This window comes from Triticum dicoccoides, chromosome 2B, assembly GCF_002162155.2.
Source record: "Triticum dicoccoides isolate Atlit2015 ecotype Zavitan chromosome 2B, WEW_v2.0, whole genome shotgun sequence".
NCBI lineage: Eukaryota > Viridiplantae > Streptophyta > Magnoliopsida > Poales > Poaceae > Triticum > Triticum dicoccoides.
The window spans coordinates 119,624,607-119,647,483 of NC_041383.1; the positions used below are offsets into that span (position 1 = coordinate 119,624,607).

General features: G+C 44.4%; 1 long non-coding RNA gene across 2 annotated transcripts; it reads right to left on the minus strand.

Moving 5' to 3' along the window:
* Window positions 1-17,417: 17,417 nt before the first annotated feature.
* Window positions 17,418-19,748, minus strand: LOC119362508. Of its 2 annotated transcripts, none has more exons than XR_005173436.1 (6): window positions 19,107-19,748; window positions 18,949-19,008; window positions 18,197-18,307; window positions 17,947-18,018; window positions 17,737-17,815; window positions 17,418-17,656 (listed from the first exon to the last, which is right to left on the minus strand). It is a non-coding gene; the product is annotated as an uncharacterized LOC119362508 (long non-coding RNA). The 2 variants fall into 2 exon arrangements; XR_005173437.1 differs by having other exon boundaries at window positions 18,159-18,307.
* Between the last annotated feature and the right edge of the window lie 3,129 nt (window positions 19,749-22,877).

Here is a 22,877-nt window from a genome sequence, read left to right on the forward strand (position 1 = left end):
GGCACGGCTGTGCTGCGCTCTCCCCAAGCACCTGGGAAGCCTGTGCGACCACCACTGAGAAGGTGACCACGATCGTCAATACCGCGGCATCTCATGACAGAAAGGGCATCAAGACAATGATCGCGCTGCTGGCCTGGCAAATCTGGAAGGAGCGTAACAGTTGCACATTCAAAGGTAAATCATCGAGTTGGCGTGACATTCTTGCAGCCTGGCCGAGAGACATAGAGCAATGGCGGCTCGCCGGAGCCAGCGACATAGAGGCCCCGTTCGGGGATGTTACGTGAGGAGTAAACCCATGCCTATATTTTTTTTGTTTCTTTGGAGGAGGTGGCTTGCGGCCTATGTGCCCTCCCCTACCGCGCGCTCAGACCCTGATTGCTTGATCATCCTTTTTGTAAGCTCTCTTTTCTGCTAAGACAATGAAAAGCCAGCAACGCTGGATCTTTCAAAAAAAATATTGATAAGCACCAGAAGACAAGGCGGACCGGACGGGTGGCAAAAAAAAGTTCGGAAACACTAACGCCCACATGTGTGGGCGTTTGCATCTCGCCCACACGCATGGATCCGCGTCCGTTTGTGGGTACACGAATCTTGGTATGTTTATGATGCCACGTTGGACTGGGCTGGTCTGTGGACATTCATCCGGTCGCCCACACGTCTTTTTTCACCACACGGGGGGCTGGTGTGTGGGCGTTTAGCAATTCACCCACACACCAGTTTTCACCCACGCAGAGGGGCTGGTGTGTGGGTGTTTATCACTTCGCCCACACGCCCGTCTCCTCGCCCACACCCAAAGCTATCAGTTGCCATATATTTCTGCAGGATACATGGCAACTGCCCTAGCTTTGCCTGTAAACAGATGGCAACTCTCTTTTTTCCCCGAGTTGCCATGTGTTTTTGCATGGTACATGGCAACTGCCCTAGCATGCACGTAAGCAGATGGCAACTCTTTCTCTGTACATGGCAACTGCACTAGCGTGCTTGTGAGCACATGTCAACTCTCTCTTTTATCCGAACATGTTTTTTGGCCATGCCTTTTTTGTAGTGCTACGTGGCAACTGCCTAGTGTTACTAGGTGGCAACTCCTAAAATTTTGAAATCATGGCAACTGCAGTAGACCAGACCATACATGACAACTGCCTAGTGTTAGTAGGTGGCAACTCCTAAATTTTTGAAATCATGGCAACTGCAGTAGACCACACCATACATGGCAACTGCAGTTGAGCAACCATGGCAACTATAGTTGTCCGACATGGCAACTGTAGTTCGGTGACATGGCAACTGCAGTTAAACGGACATTGAAGAGGGTCCCGACCATGGCAACTGCGGGGACGCGTGGTGACTATCACGCGGATCATGCGGGACCATGAGGTAGGTGGCTAAGAGAGGTCGTATGGGCGTTATGCATTTTGCCCACACACAAGCGTGTGAGAGGGACCGCAAGGGAAAAAAGAGGCGTGTGGGCGCTAGTTGTTTTGCCCACACGTAGGCGTGTATGCTGATCTTCTTAGACACCACACAAAACGTGTGGGCGGACCCTTTAACGCACACACTTGTGGCAGTTATCGGCGTCCCAAAAGTTTAAGCCCAACACACGAAGCGATCTGACAGTTCGCTTGAAAATCTCGCCTGTTCCCTCTCGAAACAAAGATTCCTCCTTGAAGATGGTCATGTTTCTAAGCAGTCTACGTGATAACTTTTACCTCGAAGGTGGTCCTGTTTCTATGCATCAAAGGTTGTTATTAATTCGATTGGATTTTTGAGAATTAAAATACCAATTAGCACCAGGTTGGTGGTCAGAGTCTCGCCCCCTGGTGTTTGGCACTCCTTTCCTTTTTCTTGTATAATAAGGCCTAAACATGGACTAAGTACCATCCCCTAGGATTTTTCAATCCATCTCACACAATTATTTCTTGTACTTGTAGTTCAATTTTTGAATTTCATTCATTAAATGCTACAAATACACCTAAGACTTTAATATAGCAAACGATCCAGAAAATGCCAAATTTGAACACTTTGCATGTAATGGTGCATGTTGAGAAGAAAAAGGAAAGAAATAAAAGAAAAGAATGGGTAAGAAAAAAGAAATGAGACGGAAAAGAGGAGGAAACAAAGCAACGAAAAGAAAGAAAAGAAAGAAAAGAAAAGAAATAAAGAAAAGAAAATGGAAAGAAATGTAAGCAAAGCAAAGAAAGAAAAAGAATTAAAATGGGTAGTTGAGTGTTCTTTATCGGGCACCCGACAGAGGTGACCGCGACAACCACGACGACACCAGACACATGTCACCTACCTTGCCGAGTGTCTTCCTTTTTCTCAGTGACTTCTAGTGCGCTATTGGAAAAAGACCTGGCTTTGCCGAGTGTTTTGTTGGGGAACGTAGCAATAATTCAAAATTTTCTACGCATCACCAAGATCAATCTAGGAGATTCTAGCAACAAGAGAGAGAGAGGATGAGCATCTTCATACATTTGAAGACCGCTAAGCGGAAGCGTTACTTAGAACGCGGATGATGGAGTCGTACTCGCGGCGATTCAAATCATGGAAGATCCGATCTACGCCGAACGAACGGCGCCTCCGCGTTCAACACATGTACAGCCCGGGGACGTTTCCTCCTTCTTGATCCAGCAAGGGAAGAGGAGAAGTTGTGGGAGAGCTCCGGCAACACGACGACGTGGTGGTGGAGCTTGCAGTTCTCCGGCAGGGCTTCGCCAAGCACTACTATGGAGGAGGAGGTGTTGGGGAGGGAGAGGGCTGCGCCAGGGGAAGGGTGAGGCAATGATGACCCACAAGTGTAGGGGATCTATCGTAATCCTTTCGATAAGTAAGAGTGTCAAACCCAACGAGGAGAAAAAGGAAATGACAAGCGGTTTTAAGTAAGGTTTTCTGCAAGCACTGAAATTGTAGGTGATAGATAGTCTTTTGATAAGATAAATAGTAATGAGTAACAAGTAAACAAAGTAAATAAAGTGCAGCAAGGTGGCCGAATCCTTTATGTAGCAAAGGATAAACCTGGACAATTTCTAATAGTGAGAAAGGAGCTCCCGAGGACACATGGGAATTATCGTCAAGCTAGTTTTCATCACGTTCATATGATTCACGTTCGGTACTTTGATAATTTGATATGTGGGTGGACCGGTGCTTGGGTACTGCCCTTACTTGGACAAGCATCCCACTTATGATTAACCCCTATTGCAAGCATCCGCAACTACAACAAAAGTATTAAGGTAAACCTAACCATAGCATGAAACATGTGGATCCAAATCAGCCCCTAACGAAGCAACGCATAAACTAGGGTTTAAGCTTCTATCACTCTAGCAACCCATCATCTACTTATTACTTCCCTGTGCCTTCCTCTAGGCCCAAACAATGGTGAAGTGTCATGTAGTCGACGTTCACATGACACCACTAGAGGAGAAGACAACATACATCTCATCAAAATATTGAATGAATACCAAATTCACATGACTACTAATAGCAAGACTTCACCCATGTCCTCAGGAACAAACGTAACTACTCACAAAGCATATTCATGTTCATAATCAGAGGTGTAATAATATGCATTAAGGATCTGAACATATAATCTTCCACCAAGTAAACCAATAAGTATCAACTACAAGGAGTAATCAACACTACTAGCAACCCATAAGTACCAATTTGTGGTTTTGGATACAAGATTGGATACAAGAGATGAACTAAGGTTTGGGAGGAGATGGTGCTGGTGAAGATGTTGATGGAGATTGACCCCCTCCCGATGAGAGGATCGTTGGTGATGACGTTGGTGATGATTTCCCCCTCCCGGAGGGAAGTGTCCCCGACAGAACAGCTCTGCCAGAGCCCTAGATTGGTTCCGCCAAGGTTCCGCCTTGTGGCGGTGGAGTTTCGTCTCGTAATCTTGCCCACGATTTTTTTCAGGGTAAAAGCCTTCATATAGCGTAAGATGGACATCAGAGATCCACCAGGGGGCCCAAGAGATAGGGGGCGCGCCCAGTAGGGGGGGGGCGCCCCCCACCCTCCTGGACAGGGTGTGGGCCCCCTGATGTATTTCTTTCGCTCAATAATTCTTAATAAATCCAAAAACATGTTTCGTGGAGTTTCAGGACTTTTGGAGCAGTGCAGAATAGGTTTCCAATGTTTGCTCCTTTTCCAGCCAGAATTCCAACTGCCGGCATTCCCCCTCTTCATGGTAAATCTTGTAAAATAAGAGAGAATAGCCATAAGTATTGAGATATAATGTGTAATAACAACTCATAATTCAATAAATATTGACATAAAAGCATGATGCAAAATGGACGTATCAAGCAGCCCTCCCACCCCCCCCCCCCACTATTTATGGGGGAGGGGAGAGGGGGCCGGCCCCCTTAGATCTCATCTAAGGAGGGCAGCGGCCAAAGGAGGGAGGCTTGCCCCCCAAGCTAAGGGGGGCACACCCTCTAGGATTTCCCCCAACCCTAGGCGCATGGGCCCTAGGGGGGAGATGGCACCCAGCCCACTTAGGGGCTGGTTCCCCTCCATATTCAGCCCATAGGGCCCTCCGGGGCAGGTGGACCCTCCCGGTGGACCCCCGAAACCCTTTATCAATGACATCCAATGTCCATGGTCAGGAAACCATAACCATCTATTGATCAACGAGCTAGTCAACTAGAGGCTCACTAGGGACATGTTGTGGTCTATGTATTCACACATGTATTACAGTTTCCAGTTAATACAATTATAGCATGAACAATAGACAATTATCATAAACAAGGAAATATAATAATAACAATTTTATTATTGCTTCTAGGGCATATTTCCAACATGTTTTTCCTATGCACATAGTTTAGGTGATCCTTTGCCGAGTGCCCGACAGAATGCACTCAGAAACCTCCGCGCAGTCGGCAATACCGTTCATTCTCATACTGTATAGCCTACATGAATGCACATGACAGTGACTTATAGTAGTAATCGATCAAACTTCATTGTTCATTCTACTAATAGTTAACACTCAACATCATGTTATTGTTATTTACGACTATACTCCCTCCCTCCTTTAAAGAGTGTACTTCCAACTTTGTTGGAGGGTCAAACTATCTCAATGTTTGACTGAGTTTGTGCACAAATATATCAATGTTTATGAAACCAAATAGGTATATGATGAATATATATTTTATCATGAATCTAATGCTACTAATTTGATGGCATAAATGTTGGTGCATTATTGTATAAATACAGTCAAACATAAAAATGTTTGACTTTCCAACAAAGTTGGAAGTACACTCTTCAAAGGACGGAGGGAGTAACTTATATCTCGCCCATAGATTAGCCCAGAATTAACAAATCATAAGATATGTAAAACAATTGAGCAAAAATCATTCGATCACTTAGGTCCAATCATCCAAATACGATGCCATATCATGGTATCCATGAGGAACTAACCACCCTATCTATTGAGCAGGTACATAGTATCGTTGCGGCAACATCTACAACAACAAAGGACGAGTGCCTCTGATACAACCGCTCGCTGTCTCTAGTTGTTGCTTCGTGTCTCCACTCTTCCTCTACTAATCCTCCACAATGAATCAATTACATCATCCAGTTTCATAAATGGTTCACCAAGATTATCAAGCCAACTCAAGTATTTAACGATTTCGAGCTGACTTAGGGTTTTGAGCTTGTTAATTAAACAAGTCGAGTCGATGTTTCATTTTACACCTTCTCCTCAACAATGATTTCCATCTAGCCTCTACCTTTTCGGTCTTTACACTGACAATTCCCCAACTTAGGTTTCTTGACGAGCCCATCTTGGACCAGGAGATTCTGGTGCATTTGATAGTATGAACAATGTTGCCACTTTTTTCAATAGGTCGTACCTCCATCCGGCTGAAACCACATTTATAAATCGCACTCATGTCATCCCACTTCCCAAAAAAGACTGCTCTAGATCACTCACGGTCTTTAAACCATTTTCCTCAACAATTGACCTCAGAAGGTGGTGGCTAAAGTTCTGAGGTGATGAAACTAAATTCACGTCTAGGAGGTTTATGAATTTTGTTTATGCTATTGATCACCTTAAGTGCTTCCAATAGGATGAAGGCTAAGAAATCATAATCAGCTCAACTTTAGAAAGGTTTTTTTGACCTTGTTAGTTTGGATTCACTCCTCACTCCTATTACCGGCATGGGTTTCACACTAGTGTGCATGTGTCTAGGATATATTGGGAACTAGCAAAACATCATCTCAATGGAATCCACATGTCCATGGATAGAACATATAAATGGGATTCATCGAGGCGATCCTTTGTTTGCCTACATATTCATCACATTAGCTCGTATCTTGTTGCGGCCTACCGCCTTGCATCTAAATTGGGATTTACATGCTACCCAACCTATGTTGATTTACCACGCACTAGAATCCAGTACACATATTAGACCTTCATGCTCACCAAAATGGATATTGGCACATCCCTCCACTTGAAGCACCTCCAAGATGACTTCAACGGTGCAATCTGACTAGCTATGTATCAACTTCCACAAAATCATGTTTGTCCCCATCCTCAAAGATAAGCAAGTCTCTTTACTTGTTGAACTGCTTGGCACATCCATCTCGTTGCCCCTGACCTACCTCGGTTTAACTCTCTCTCCATTCAAACTACCGGCTTCAGCTTTCTGGCCTATCATTATTAAGCCTGACCAATATTTCTTGGATGAATAGTAACATGCTCTCCAAAGGTGGGAGGCCAGTTCTAGTTACCACTATACTAGGGGTTGGGGCGCCCCCGTGGGGCGCCTCCTGAGAGGAACTTGGTGCGGTGCCAGGTGGGAGGTGCCCCTTCCACTCTCCTATTTATACTAAAACAATCATAGTTTCCACTCAACAATGTAAACTGGCCTCCTCTGCTTGACAGGGCATACTAATCTTGCTGTATTATTTGTTAACGTCTGTGTGCAGTCCAAATGAGCGCCAGTTGCTAAAAAAGGAATACACTTAACAGAACTGCAGTAGCGAAGTGTTCAGCCATAAAACATAGCTAGTAGAGCAAGCTAGCGGGTCTATATTAAAAGAAGTACATGAGACACCTCTAGCAGTTGAAATCAAAGATGAACATCTTCCAAAAGGTGGGTGATCTCCAAAAGAGAGGCAGAGTCTGTCGGATCATCAAAACGCAGGCATATCAAGTCTTACAGAGGGACTAAACACGACACATGGATCATATCTATAGTCGGCAGCTGCGGCCGACGGTGGTGCGTCTAGAGACAATGCACAGTGAGAGAGGCAGCTTGCACTTGAAATGAAGGCGCATGTGTCACCTAACAAAGTACATGTGAGGGTAAAAGCTTAGATCAACATTTATGAAGCGACAAAACTTTGAAGTGTATTTTTCACTTCTGATTTAGAAAAAAACTAATCCCATGATGCTTTGTTTATAATATTTGTAAGAGATCAAAGCTTGGAACTGGATCATATGACCTTAACAGGATAGGTCCATTCTATTTCATCGTTTTCCCAATATTTGCTCGCTTACTGACAACAAAATATTTAGATAAGAAACTGTATGTGCTAGCAAGTGTTGCTTCCTGTGAGTTGAGGTGCAGTTCTAGTTACACAACACATAATGAATTTGAGTTATTAATGGCAAAGAACCTACAAATAACCTACACGAAGTCAATGGTTATCCCCAGATCAATTACAGAGGCTAAAACTGTTGGAAATATGCCCTAGAGGCAATAATAAAATGGTTATTATTGTATTTCCTTGTTCATGATAATTGTCTATTGTTCATGTTATAATTGTATTAACTGGAAACCGTAATACATGTGTGAATACATAGACCACAACATGTCCCTACTGAGCCTCTAGTTGACTAGCTCGTTGATCAATAGATGGTTACGGTTTCCTGACCATGGACATTAGATGTCATTGATAAGACCCAATCCTAAGCATAGCACAAGATCGTGTAGTTCATTTGCTAAGAGCTTTTCTAATGTAAAGTATCATTTCCTTAGACCATGAGATTGTGCAATTCCCGAATACCGTAGGAATGCTTTGGGTGTGCCAAACGTCACAACATAACTGGATGGCTATAAAGGTGCACTACGGGTATCTTCGAAAGTGTCTGTTGGGTTGGCACGAATCGAGACTGGGATTTGTCACTCCGTGTGACGGAGAGGTATCTCTGAGCCCACTCGGTAATGCATCATCATAATGAGCTCAATGTGACTAAGTAGTTAGTCACGGGATACCGCATGGGACATGTGGTTAGCAAAATCAAAATTCATAAGTAGTTAGTCACGGGATCATGCATTACGTAACGAGTAAAGTGACTTGCCGGTAACGAGATTGAACGAGGTATTGGGATACCGACGATCGAATCCCGGGCAAGTAACATACCGATTGACAAAGGGAATTGCATACGGGATTGCTTGAATCCTTGACATCGTGGTTCATCTAATGAGATCATCGTGGAACATGTGGGAGCCAACATGGGTATCCATATCCCGCTGTTGGTTATTGATCAGAGAACATCTCGGTCATGTCTGCATGGTTCCCGAACCCGTAGGGTCTACACACTTAAGGTTCGGCGACGCTAGAGTTGTTATGGGAAATAGTATGTGGTTACCGAAGGTTGTTCAGAGTCCCGGATGAGATCCCGGACGTCACGAGGAGTTCCGGAATGGTCCGGAGGTAAAGATTTATATATGGGAAGTCCTATTTTGGCCACCGGAAAATGTTCGGGATTTTTCGGTATTGTACCGGGAAGGTTCTAGAAGGTTCCGGAGTGGGGCCCATCTCATGGTGGGACCCACATGAACATGGGTAGTGGGGGCAAGGCCCCACACCCCTGGTCAAGGCGCACCAAGATCCCCCCTTAGAAGGAACAAGATTATATCCCGAAGGGATAAGATCAAGATCCCTAAAAAGGGGAATAACAATCGGTGGGGAAGAAAATGATGGGATTTCTTTCCTCCCACCTTTGCCAACGCCCCAATGGACTTGGAGGGGAAGAAACCAGCCCCCTCCACCCCTATATATAGTGGGGAGGCGCATGGGAGCTTAACCCCTTCCCCTGGCGCAGCCCTCTCCCTCCCCAACACTTCCTCCTCCTCAGTAGTGCTTGGCGAAGCCCTGCCGGAGAACAGCAAGCTCCACCACCACGCCGTCGTGCTGCCAGAGATCTCCCTCAACTTCTCCTCTCCCCTTGCTGGATCAAAAAGGAGGAGACGTCCCCGGGATGTACGTGTGTTGAACGCGGAGGCACCGTCCGTTCGGCGTTAGATCGGATCTTCCGCGATTTGAATCGCCGCGAGTACGACTCCCTCATCCGCATTCTTGTAACGCTTCCGCATCGTGATCTTCAAGGGTATGAAGATGCGCTCCCCTCTCTCTCGTTGCTAGTCTCTCCATAGATTGATCTTGGTGATGCGTAGAAATTTTTGAATTTCTGCTACGTTCCCCAACAGTGGCATCATGAGCTAGGTCTATTGCGTAGATTCTATGCACGAGTAGAACACAAGTAGTTGTGGGCATTGGTTTTGTTCAATATGCTTACCGTTACTAGTCCTATCTTGTTTCGACGGTATTGTGGGATGAAGCGGCCCGGACCGACCTTACACGTACACTTACGTGAGACAGGTTCCACCGACTGGCATGCACTTGTTGCATAAGGTGGCTAGCGGGTGTCTGTCTCTCCCACTTTAGTCGGATCGAATTCGATGAAAAGGGTCCTTATGAAGGGTAAATAGCAATTGGCATATCACGTTGTGGTTTTTGGCGTAGGTAAGAAACGTTCTTGCTAGAAACCTATAGCAACCACGTAAAAAAAATTTGCAACAACAATTAGAGGACGTCTAACTTGTTTTTGCAGCATATGTCGTGTGATGTGATATGGCCAAGGATGTGATGAATGAAATATGTGTGATGTATGAGATTGATCATATTCTTGTAATAGGAATCACGACTTGCATGTCGATGAGTATGACAACCGGCAGGAGCCATAGGAGTTGTCTTTATTTATTGTATGACCTGCGTGTCACTGAATAACGCCATGTAATTACTTTACTTCATTGCTAAACCGTTAGCCATAGTAGTAGAAGTAATAAGTTGGCGAGACAACTTCATGGAGACACGATGATGGAGATCATGATGATGGAGATCATGGTGTCATGCCGGTGATGATGATGATCATGGAGCCCCGAAGATGGAGATCAAAAGGAGCAAAATGATATTGGCCATATCATGTCACTATTTGATTACATGTGATGTTTATCATGTTTATGCATCTTATTTGCTTAGAACGACGGTAGTAAATAAGATGACCCCTCATAATAATTTCAATAAAGTGTTCCCCCTAACTGTGCACCGTTGCGAAAGATCGTTGCTTCGGAGCACTACGTGATGATCGGGTGTGATAGATTCTAACGTTCACATACAACGGGTGTAAGCCAGATTTACACACGTGAAACACTTAGGTTGACTTGACGAGCCTAGCATGTACAGACATGGCCTCGGAACACAAGAGACCGAAAGGTCGAGCATGAGTCGTATAGTAGATACGATCAAAATGAAGATGTTCACCGATGATGACTAGTCCGTCTCACGTGATGATCGGACACGGCCTAGTTGACTCAGATCATGTATCACTTAGATGACTAGAGGGATGTCTATCTGAGTGGGAGTTCATTAGATGAACTTAATTATCCTGAACATAGTCAAAAGGTCTTTGCAAATTATGTCGAGCTTGCGCTTTAGTTCTACTGTTTTAAGATATGTTCCTAGAGAAAATTTAGTTGAACGATGAAGTAGCAATTATGCGGACTGGGTCCGTATAATGAGGATTGTCCTCATTGCTGCACAGAAGGCTTATGTCCTTAATACACCGTTCGGTGTGCTGAACCTCGCGTGTCATTTGTGGATGTTGCGAACATCTTACATACACGTTTTGATGACTACGTGATAGTTCAGTAATATTAAACGGTTTAGAATTGAGGCGCTGAAGACGTTTTAGAAACGTCACGGAACATATGAGATGTTCCAAGGGCTGAAATTGGGATTTCAGACTCGTGCCCATGTCAAGAGGTGTGAGACCTCCGAAAAGCTTCTTAAGCCTGCAAACTAAGGGAGAAAAGCTCAATCGTTGAGCATGTGCTCAGATTGTCTAAGTATTACAATCACTTGAATCGAGTGGGAGTTAATCTTCCAGATGAGATAGTGATGTTTATCCAAAGTCACTGCCACCAAGCTACTAGAGCTTCGTGATGAACTATAACATATCAAGGATAGATATGATGATCCTGAGCTATTCACGATGTTTGACACCGCAAAAGTAGAAATCAAGAAGGAGCATCAATTATTGATGGTTAGTGAAACCACTAGTTTCAAGAAGGGCAAGGGCAAGAAGGGGTACTTCATAAAACGACAAATCAGTTGCTGCTTCAGTGAAGAAACCCAGGGTTGAACCCAAACCCGAGACTAAGTGCTTCTGTAATGAGGGAACGGTCACTGAAGCAGAACTACCCTAGATACTTGGTAGATGAGAAGGCTGACAAGGTTGACAGAAGTATATTGGATATACATTGAATTAAATGTGTACTTTACGAGTACTCCTAGTAGCACCAGGGTATTAAGATACCGGTTCGGTTGCTAAGTGTTAGTAACTCAAAATAAAAGAGCTATGGAATAAACGGAAACTAGCTAAAGGTGAGATGACGATGTGTGTTGGAAGTGTTTCCAAGGTTGATGTGATCAAGCATCGCCTGCTCCGTCTACCATCGAGATTGGTGTTAAACCTAAATAATTGTTATTTGGTGTTTGCGTTGAGCATAGACATGATTGGATTATGTCTATCGCAATACGGTTATTCATTTAAGGAGAATAATGGTTACTCTATTTATTTGAATAATACCTTCAATGGTCTTGCACCTAAAAGAATGGTTTATTGAATCTCGATCGTAGTGATGCATATTTTCATGCCAAAAGATATAAGATAGTAATGATAGTATCACCTGCTTGTGGCACTGCCATTTGAGTCATATTTGTATAAAACACATGAAGAAGCTCCATGTTGATTGATCTTTGGACTCACTCGTTTTTGAAAAGTTTGAGACATGCGAACCATGTCTATTGGTATGTGCGCATGAAGAAACTCCATGTAGATGGATCATTTGGACTCACTTGATTTTGAATCACTTGAGACATGCAAATCATACCACATGGGCAAGATGACTGAAAAGCCTCGTTTTTGAACAAGAGAGCAACTTGTTGGAAGTAATACATTTTGATGTGTGCTGTCCAATGAGTGCCGAGGCACGCAGTGGATATTGTTATGTTCTTACTTCACAGATGACTTGAGTAGATGCTGAGTATATTTACTTCATGAAACACAAGTCTGAATTATTGAAAGGTTCAAGTAATTTCAGAGTGAAGTTGAAGATCATCGTGACAAGAGGATAAAATGTCTATGATATGATCATAGAGATGAATATCTGAGTTACGAGTTTGGTAACAATTAAGACCTTGTGGAAATTGTTTCACAACTAATACCGCCTGGAACACCATAGTGTGATGGTGTGTCCGAACATCATAGATGCACCCTATTGGATATGATGCATACCATGATGTCTCTTATTGAATTACCACTATCGTTCATGGGTTAGGCATTAGAGACAACCGCATTCACTTTAAATAGGGCACCACGTAATTCCGTTGAGATGACAGTGTATGAACTATGGTTTAGAGAAACCTAGGCTGTCGTTTCTTGAAAGTTTGGGGCTGCGACGCTTATGTGAAAAAGTTTCATCCTGATAAGCTCGAACCCGAAGCGGATAAATACATCTTCATAGGACACCCAAAACAGTTGGGTATACCTCCTAATTCAGATCCGGAAGCAAAAGTAATTGTTTCTAGAAACGTGCCCTTTCTAGAGGAAAAGTTTCTCTCGAAAGAATTGAGTGGGAGGATGGTGGAGACTTGATGAGGTTATTGAACCATCACTTCAACCAGTCTGTAGCAGGGCACAGGAAGTTGTTCCTGTGGCACCTACACCAATTGAAGTGGAAATTGATGATAGTGATCATGAAACTTCGGATCAAGTCATTACCAAACCTCGTAGGACGACAAGGACGCGTACTGCTTTAGAGTGGTACGATAATCCCATCTTGGAGGTCATGTTGCTAGACAACAATGAACCTACGAGCTATGGAGAAGTGATGGTGGGCCCGGATTTCGACAAATGGCTCGAGGCCATAAAATCCGAGAGAGGATCCATGTATAAAAACAAAGTATAGACTTTGGAAGAACTACTTGATGGTCGTAAGGCTGTTGGGTACAGATGGATTTGAAAAGGAAGACGGACAATGATGGTAAGTATCACCATTAAGAAAGCTCGACTTGTCGTTAAGATGTTTCCGACAAGTTCAAGGAGTTGACTGCGATGAGACTTTCTCATTTGTAGCGATGCTAAGAGTCTGTTGGAATTATATTAGCAGTTACTGCATTATTTATGAAATCTTGTAGATAGGACATCAAAACATTGTTTCCTCGACAATTTTGTCAATCCTATAAGATGCTAACAAGTATGCAAAGCTCCAGCAATCCTTCTAAGGACAGGAGTAAGCATCTTGGAGTTGGAATATACACTTTGATAAGATGATCAAAGATTTTGGGTTTATACAAAGTTTATGAGAAACTTGTATTTTCAAAGAAGTGAGTGGGAGCACTATAGAATTTCTGATGAGTATATGTTGTTGACATATTGTTGATCAGAAATGATATAGAGTTTCTGGAAAGCATATAGGGTTATTTGAAAAATGGTTTTCAATGGAAAACCTGGATTAAACTACTTGAACATTGAGCATCAAGATCTATAGGGATAGATCAAAAACGCTTAATAGTACTTTCAAATGAATACATACCGTAACAAGATTTTGAAGGAGTTCAAAATAGATCGGCAAAGAAGGAGTTCTTGGCTGTGTTATAAGGTGTGAGTATTGGGTAAGACTCAAGACCTGACCACGGCAGAAGAGAGAGAAAGGACGAAGGTCGTCCCCTATGCTTTAGACGTAGGCTCTACAGTATGCTATGCTGTGTACCGCACCTAAAGTGTGCCTTGCCATGAGTCAGTCAAGGGGTACAAGCGTGATTCAGGAATGGATCACATGACAGCGGTCAAACTTAAACTTAGTAACTAGTGGACTAAGGAATTTTCTCGATCATGAAGGTGGTAAAAGAGTTCGTCGTAAAGTGTTACGTCGATGCAAACTTTGACACTAATCCGGATGACTCTGAGTAGTAAACCGGCTTCATATAGTAGAACAGTCATTTGGAATAGCTCCAAATAGCGCGTGGTAGCTGCATCTACAAGATGACACAGAGATTTGTAAAACACACACGGATCTGAAAGGTTCAGACCCGCTGACTAATAACCTCTCTCACAAGCGAGATATGATCAAACCCATGGGTGTTGAATTCATTACAATCACATAGTGATGTGAACTAGATTATTGACTCTAGTGCAAGTGGGAGACTGTTGGAAATATGCCCTAGAGGCAATAATAAAATGGTTATTATTGTATTTTCTTGTTCATGATAATTGTCTATTGTTCATGCTATAATTGTATTAACTGGAAACCGTAATACATGTGTGAATACATAGACCACAACATGTCCCTAGTGAGCCTCTAGTTGACTAGCTCGTTGATCAATGGATGGTTATGGTTTCCTGACCATGGACATTAGATGTCATTGATAACAGGATCACATCATTAGGAGAATGATGTGATGGACAAGACCCAATCCTAAGCATAACACAAGATTGTGTAGTTCGTTTGCTAAGAGCTTTTCTAATGTCAAGTATCATTTCCTTAGACAATGAGATTGCGCAACTCCCGGATACCGTAGAATGCTTTGGGTGTGCCAAACGTCACAACATAACTAGATGGCTATAAAGATGCACTACAGGTATCTCCAAAAGTGTCTGTTGGGTTGGCACGAATCGAGACTGGGATTTGTCACTCCGTATGACGGAGAGGTATCTCTGGGCCCACTCGATAATGCATCATCATAATGAGCTCAATGTGACTAAGTAGTTAGTCACGGGATCATGCATTACGGAACGAGTAAAATGACTTGCCGGTAACGAGATTGAACGAGGTATTGGGATACCAACGATCGAATCTCGGGCAAGTAACATACCGATTGACAAAAGGAATTGCATACGGGATTGCTTGAATCCTTGACATCATGGTTCATCCGATGAGATCATCGTGGAACATGTGGGAGCCAACATGGGTATCTAGATCCCGCTGTTGGTTATTTGACCAGAGAACGTCTCAGTCATGTCTATATGGTTCCCGAACTCGTAGGGTCCACACACTTAAGTAAACCCGGGCATGGGCAGCCCGGCACGACGACCCGGCCCGAGCCCGGCCCGAAAAACCCAGGCCGGGCCAGGCCGGGCTTGACATTCGGGCCGGGCTCGGGCTTTGTTTTGCAGCCCGAAAGATAGTTCGGGCCGGGCTCGGGCTTCACTTTTCCTGTATTTCGGGCCAGGCTTTCGGGCTTCGGGCCGGGCTTGCACGTGCGCGTACTAGAAATAGCATTCGGGCCGGGCTTTCGGGCTTCGGGCTTGACTTCGGGCCGGGCTCGGGCTTGAAAATATGGAGTATTTTGGGCTTCGGGCCGGGCTCGGGCTTGAGAAATGAAGGTCAGGCTTTTACAAGCCCGGCCCGAAACCCGGCCCGGCCCGACGTTTGCCCAGGTTTACACTTAAGGTTCGGCGATGCTAGAGTTGTTATGGGAAATAGTATGTGGTTACCGAAGGTTGTTCGGAGTCCCGGATAAGATCCCGGACGTCACGAGGAGTTCTGAAATGGTCCGGAGGTAAAGATTTATATATGGGAAGTCCTATTTTGGCCACCGGAAAATGTTTGGGATTTTTCGGTATTGTACCGGGAAGGTTCTAGAAGGTTCCGGAGTGGGCCTGCATGGGGGACCCACATGAACGTGGGTATTGGGGGCAAGGCCCCACACCCCTGGTCAAGGTGCACCAAAATCCCCCCTTAGAAGAAACAAGATCATATCCCGAAGGGATAAGATAAAGATCCCTAAAAAGGGGGGATAACAATCGGTGGGGAAGAAAATAATGGGATTTCTTTCCTCCCACCTTTGCCAACGCCCCAATGGACTTGGAGGGCAAGAAATCAGCCCCCTCCACCCCTATATATAGTGGGGAGGCGCATGGGAGCTTAACCCCTTCCCCTGGCGCAACCCTCTCCCTCCCCAACACCTCCTCCTCCTCAGTACTGCTTGGCGAAGCCCTGCCGGAAAACTGTAAGCTCCACCACCACGCCGTCGTGCTGCCGAAGATCTCCCTCAACTTCTCCTCTCCCCTTGCTGGATCAAGAAGGAGGAGACGTCCCCGGGCTGTACGTGTGTTGAACGCGAAGGCGTCGTCCGTTCGGTGTTAGATCGGATCTTCCGCGATTTGAATCGCCGTGAGTACGACTCCCTTATCCGCGTTCTTGTAATGCTTCCGCATCGTGATTTTGAAGGGTATGAAGATGCACTCCCCTCTCTCTCGTTGCTAGTCTCTCCATAGATTGATCTTGGTGATGCGTAGAATTTTTGAATTTATGCTACGTTCCCCAACAAAAACTTTCAACCGAGAGCCATTGTAATTAAAATGAACTTGTTTTTCTTTTGTCTACGGAACTTGAAGAAACTGACCACACAATAGAGGAGAAGGCATATGCAAGGAATGGCTCTATCTACAAGTGAATCAAGTAGTGAGCTACACGCAGAAATAACAGTGTCATCTAGCATCAATTTTTGGGGCTGGAGTGTATTAACTATGACAGACCACTTCAGAAATAATTCTCCACTCCTATCTATATGACCTACTCAGTTTAAGGAAAAGAGCATTGAGATTGGATCAATATTAGTTCTATGTAAATATAAAAATCTAGCAAAGTCCTTGGTGGTTTGTACATGTTATTAAATGGTACCATGGCATGTGGGTTCAAGGTACACATAATTTATAAATGGTTATAACAAGATTCTAACCTTGACTCTAATTTGTAAATGTTTGTACATGGTAGCACAACAGATTAGGATCAGGCCTCTTATTATTGAAGGTAGGTGTGAGACAGATCTGATTTTCTCCTTATATTACACCATTCCTTGCAGTTTGAGGGAATTGCATGTCTCCAGTAAAGCAAATTAAGCATATACTACTAAGAAACTAAGAGTCCATGGTGGCATTCAGAATAATAAGAAAAATATAATGAAGAACAAAACTTACTAACCCGAAAGCAGCCACATATGGTAAAATTGTTCCATATCGGATGCTCAAAAAAATAAATAATCATCTTATTAGCTATGGAGTTCAACAATTGTAAATATAGTTCATTTTAGTAATGTAATGCCCAAAAAAAAAGAAACACCAGCACTGTCCAAACCCGTCATTTCATCTTCTCATTTTCAATGTAAAAGCATGGATTGCGCAAACTGTTGTCTAAATCCAGCACTCATTGCATAAGAAAATTAAGAACATGGAGAGATAGGAGAAGATGTAACCAGTGCATGGTCCATCTCAACCCTCGATGAAGAACCATCGAGCATACTTGAACAACCAAGAAACAACCGAAGTCGTGTTCGATGGAAGCTCGAGGTAGGAATCATTTAAGATCTGCACCATATGTCATATTAAATGTGTATATCCACAAGGATATAAGCACCGGCAACAAAAGAGGAATGAATTGAGAGTACCTTGCTTTCAAGATTTTCTGTTTTAACACCATTCGTTGATTGAGCCATGAAACATTGACCAAAACTTGCTCGACTGCGCCTACAAGCACAACACACACATCACACAACACAAGAGGAAACACCAACTTAGCGGTCAACAATCCATCTCACTACAATATACGCATCAAATCCAATCCAATCAGCGCAATGAAAGATTCAAAATCCACTCACGATGTTATCGCCGTCAAACCTCTGAGAACCATTTGTAGAACCTTGTGGTGTTGTGGCTCACCATCCTCACTCCTATAACAGCGGCAACGACACCCATTAACAATTTATAACTATTTTTAGACAAAAGGGGTTGGTAGCCCCCAGATTTAGGAGTGTTGGTTTGACTAGCGATCATCTCAAACAAATAAATATTCATGGCTTCCTTACTCAACTTGTGCTAGAGTTGCAAATGGAAGTTGGTGGTCCTTACGTTGCCAGGAAGAACAAGGCGATGATGCTAGCAAGTTAAGTGCAGCTCTAGCACCCTCTGAATGAAAGAACCAACAGAGTGTAGATCACCACAGATTCTGCAGTCAACAACCTTCAGGACAGAGAAAAATTAGTTTCACATATTCTCAGATGGTCATCAGCAGACCAACAAAGGAGATTATACAGATAAATGCATTACAAAATACTATATAAAGAAGTAAATCGCAATATGCTTGCAAGTAATTTTTCTGTAACAGTCTTGCCCCTATTTGATTTTTATGACTAAAGATATGTAAAATGTACGACAGGAAAAATAGGGAAATCATGTTGATGGATAAATTTATAGAGTATATAACCACAATTACTAAAACCCATCCAAATAGTATTGTGTCAAGTTGATCTGAGAAGGTGGTTAAATAGACTAACATGTCTGTGTACCATTTTTCGTTTCTAATTTTAGCACAAGTCAATTCGTCATGATACAATGGACACACACACACACACACACACACACACACACACACACACACACACACACACACACACACACTGTATGCTCTACCTAGTTTCAGTCATCCAAAATTGAACCAAAACGTGACGCACACACAGTTTGCTCTAGTTTCAGCCATGGCATCTAAGACAGGAGTTTAACCAAAACGAGATGTGTACAAACTAAAATAGAGTACAACCAAAACGTACAAACTGCACTTGATGTTCAGATCTAGGGGTAAATGGGGGAGAGGAGAAGCTCACCACGTTGGTGTTGGGTGGAAGGTAAAGAGGGATGGTGGCCTGCTCCTCTGGCCACTCTACCTGCAGAGACGAGAGAGACGGGGTCAGTGAGAGAAGAGATGGCAGATGAGAGGAGATAAGATCATTTCAACGAACAGATCAAATACACGAGTGGTCACCTGGATCCAGATCCGCCCTCTTCCTCTGTCCACCGTCTCATCCCCACACCATCTCTCCTTCCTCGATCCAAATCCTAATCCAACACACACACACAAAGAGAAAATGGATTTCATTGTGGGATGCTCCTCCCATGGCCACCCCTCGGCCTGCTGGACATCATCTCAGACCCCGGCCTGGAGCGACTCTGGTTCCGTCGCGATCAGCTCGTCCACGTTGTGCACGCTCAGCGTCGACTGGAGGGGAGGGGTAGTGGCGATGGAGGGGACGCCGCGCCCGAAACCCTAGCAATGGCTGAGGGTCGGCAGCGAGCACGGGAGGCCGGATCTGGAGGGATGGGAGGAAGGAGCAGAGAAAGGGGAGGTCGTCAGTCTGCCACCTGCCGTCGGGACTCGCCGGAATCGGCCGGCGTGAGTGGCGGCGGCGGCGAGGAGTCGCGGGTCAAGAGAGGGCTCACGGGAGAGGAGGCTTGCCTGCGGAGAGAGGAGGCTCCCAATCTCTTTCTCTGTTTCTTCTCAACAAAACAAACTTTTTTTGTTTGGTAGCTAGTCCGACGTGGACGTCGCGGGAGGGCGCACATTGCACGACTGTTAATGGGTTTTATTTATCTGTTTCTAGATATCCTCCTCCCTAATCACCTATCTAGTCATATAACAATTTGACAAGATCATGCATTCTTTCTTTTGGACTAGAGATGAGTGCATACTCTGGAGCTCAATACCTAGTCACCTTGGGACAATGTCTATTTCCAAGAGAATCAGGTGGTCCGAGTATTAAAACTTGCACATCTGCCAAAAAATTGTCAATCTTTGCACTTAAATTCCTCTACTCACTAGCCTGCCATGGAAAATATGGTTGCTCCACTCATCAGTTATCTATTCCTCCGCAGAATGACCATACTACCTCTCATCGTTCATGTTCAAAGAGCTGCAACAACTTCTCCTCGCGATCGATTGTAGAGTCGACTATCATGCAACACCTTAATATGGCGGGATCATTGGGTGGCTCTTGAACCATTGTTTACCCTACCACATTCTCCCACCATACCAACCAAATTCCTTTCTTTCTACAATTATGCAAGATCAGATGGATATAGGTTAACTGACATGGCTGGCATCGGGTGAAAGAGCATCTAGTGCCCCCTAGTGGGTTTTAATGATTAGTGACAAACAATTAAGGGACTAATGTGTTTATTGGTTATAAATAGGTGCATAGTCCTAGAGGATATTGGTTTAACTAAAGGGTGTCGACCCCTAAAAATATTGAAGACATTGAAGACTTGGTTTGTTGTGACAAGACTTAGTGGAGCTTTTTGTTCCTGGTTCTTCTTTAACTTATTCTTGACTATAGGGAAAATCATCCTATTAAGAGGGATTGTATATCATGGATAGACGGTGAAACTTCTTTAAAATCCTTTGAATTCTCTTCGAGATGAAACATCAACGTTTGGTGACCTCTGTTGAATACGTCCAAGTATTCAGCGTGGTTGAGTACTCCTGATCGTAGTTTTCCAAGTGAAACGTGTGTCACTATTCTTAGATTCTTTATTGCGAGTAAGGGAACTCGGTCCTTGAAGTTTCCATAGGTACTAGGTTCATTAAGAGTGAAATAGTTTTCCATGACAATTATGTTTCAATTTGTTAGCATCCGAATTGTGGATCAGCCACAAACCAATTTATAACGGTTCAGATATCATCACATGATCTACCATGAGTAATTCTTTGAGTTTGGAGCAACTTGCTCAAGAAGAACTAGGTGAAGCCTAAGTGACATTGGTGCATGGTGCTCAACCTCTCCAGACAAAGACGACTTGAACTTAAGAAACCACAACAGATGTCTTCTCTGCAATCCTTTACTTATTCAAGTATCACTTGTTCTTGCTATGTTCATGCTAGTTTATACTTGTTCATGTGAGTTCATACTTGTTCCTCTCTTTTGATTTTGTCTTTACTCTTGTTCTTGTCTAGCTCTGCTTCTGTTTCTTTAGTTATATTCTCCGAACTGGTTCTAGTTCTTCTTATATGTCGTTTACTCTATTTTTTTGCTGGAAATTTTACAATGTCCTATTCACCCCCCTCCTCTATAGTCAATAAATCTTGGTCGTTCACTGAAGTTGTTCCACTTCATTCTTTGTTGCAGGATCTTGATATGTTGGGTGGCCAGGACAAGCTCTTCCTCATCGATGAAGTATGGTTCTCAAATTGAGGTGCACACCACTACTTCACCTACCAGGTCAAATAACACCTCGGTTGCGCCAATGTTGTCCTCTAGCCTGGCTGCGGTTGCATGATCATCTCAACACGAAGCTGAACTTCCTATCATAACTTGTTCTAGACTAACCTGACTCGCTATGGTGCCCCCATCCATTTGGATATTGTTTCCACCTCTTCTTTGGCTGCTGCCACGTCCATGAGTTCCGGGATCAGCTCTGCATCCTTGCGGTTGGGCAACCGATTAACAACCTTATCTTCAAATCATGTTCTTGCAACCTCCCCAAGAGGTTTCGGCGCGTTTGACACCCTTTGATTGTCGCAATCCCGTGAATATTTGTTTGTTATTCTTGGAATGCACAAGTGTTCCATGACATCGACCAACTGACAAATGCAACCCTAATCAACATCATTAGTGGTCTCATGATATGGTTTGTTTTGTGCAAATTGTCAGGCCTTAGAGTAGCCATCGACTCGAGGTTTAAGTACATCCGGGTACGATTACGCTCACCATTGTTCTCCTTATGCTCCTATTTTGAATGGAATTCAGATGTGGATTCTCTTCCGCGGTGATCGACTCGAAAAAAATGGCGTTATGCATCTTGAGTTCGATCCGTTGACCTCTCAGATGTAGATGCATTGCATCACAAACGTCACCTCCAATAAACATTGTTGTGGATTGATGCTCTAACACTTCGCTTCCACAGCTGCACTTTGGATCACAGATGCATGCTGCTCTTGTCAATTTGTTATGGAATTGAAGATTGAGGTTTAATCACTCACAGGAGAAGGAATCGATTAAGCAAGTACACTGCAATGGACAGCGCGTAAAGTAACAACGCAGTACAGACAAGTAGACTACAGGAGTGACGGAATGTACCAAGCTATCTTTCTTTCTTTTTTGAGAATCACCAAGCTATCTGGAGCGTGTGCATCTCACGACCCTGATGAATATGTCAAATTTTTATTCAAGTTTGACGTACTTATTTAGTTATATATATCCTGATGAATATGGGAAGTTTTCAGAAGGCAACTCCTGCGCCGTCGGCGGCCGTGGGCTTGTATGCGGATTCATGAGCGGCCCTGTCCGACGGCGGCATGTCGCCGAACACCATCCCCGCGAAGCCTCCGCCGAGCAGCCCCGCGCCGAGCCCCATCGCGAGGCTGTCGTTCCTTACGTAATGATTTTTCTGCGCTGGCGACGCAGCGGCCGCGCCACAGCCGGCGGCTGGCTTGGGCGCCGGCGGCATGCGAGCACACGCCTGAGGGTAGCGCGGCACCGCCGCCTCCGGCGCGTAGACGTACGTCGGAGGACAATACTGCCACGGCGGCAGCTCGTACCCCACCACGGCGGCGTTGTCCCAGCACAACCCTTCGCCCTGGGCCAGCGGCACCATCACGGGGCCGAAGCGGTACGCCACGGTGAGCATGCCCCGGTGCTCGGTGCAGTGCACCTTCCGGACCGGGTACGACGCGCACCGCGGCGGGCCGCCCACGCAGGCGCAGGCCAGAAGGTCCGCGACAGGGATGAACACCTCGCCGACGTCGCGGTCATCCAAGCCG